This window comes from Branchiostoma belcheri, unplaced genomic scaffold, assembly GCF_001625305.1.
Source record: "Branchiostoma belcheri isolate BF01 breed outbred unplaced genomic scaffold, Haploidv18h27 scaffold92, whole genome shotgun sequence".
NCBI classification, from domain to species: domain Eukaryota; kingdom Metazoa; phylum Chordata; class Leptocardii; order Amphioxiformes; family Branchiostomatidae; genus Branchiostoma; species Branchiostoma belcheri.
In genome coordinates, this window is record NW_017804598.1 from 718778 (window position 1) to 719480 (window position 703).

General features: G+C 48.2%; 1 protein-coding gene across 6 annotated transcripts in view; it reads left to right on the top strand.

The window, feature by feature from the left end:
- Positions 1–703, top strand: part of LOC109488207 — a 15711-nt gene that overhangs the window by 8612 nt on the left and 6396 nt on the right. The window lies entirely within an intron of this gene.

Here is a 703-nt window from a genome sequence, read left to right on the forward strand (position 1 = left end):
AAAAATACCAAATTAATCCGTCAACATCCGACATATCCACGCCGAAAAGTTCGAGCGAGTTGCGAGGCGGGACCAGCGGGACCTTTGCCGACGCACGCACGCACACCTCTGGGAAGGGTGCGTTGAACGGCGAAAATCAATTTTCAAAATCTTCCGACAAGCCTTCCCTACATTTTTGATCGGTATCGTTTCGATTGCCGCGATTGACGCGATTCTAATCCATGTAATTTGGCTGTGTAGTCCAGTTTCGCCGATTCTGGCGAAACAGCTAGATTTTGAAGGGGACTTTGGGAGATTTGGGCAAATACATTATAATAATAGGGATTGATATATTGGAACGTAAAGTTCTGCCGATTCCAATGACTGGCAAATCGCTACGATATGTATGGGACAGACGTGCTTTGAAAGTGTATAAAAACGTTGTAGAGTTAAAAGGATCTTGGAAATTTTTTTTACCTAGGCCCTCCCCCAAATTAAAATATTTTTTTTCTAGGCCCTCCCCTCGGCTCAATTTTTTTCCTAGGCCCTCCCCCCCCTCAGACGACCGGCCCTCCCTCCCCGGTAAATATCGTACAGTCCCCGTGACTCTTCCGCTAAAGACCAGTAGCGGACAAACAGAGACAACAGCCGGCCGCGGCCCCGAGGATTTCGCAAGAAACAAGGGGCAGTGTCGTCTACCATCACAGTGCCGCGCGCTGTATTT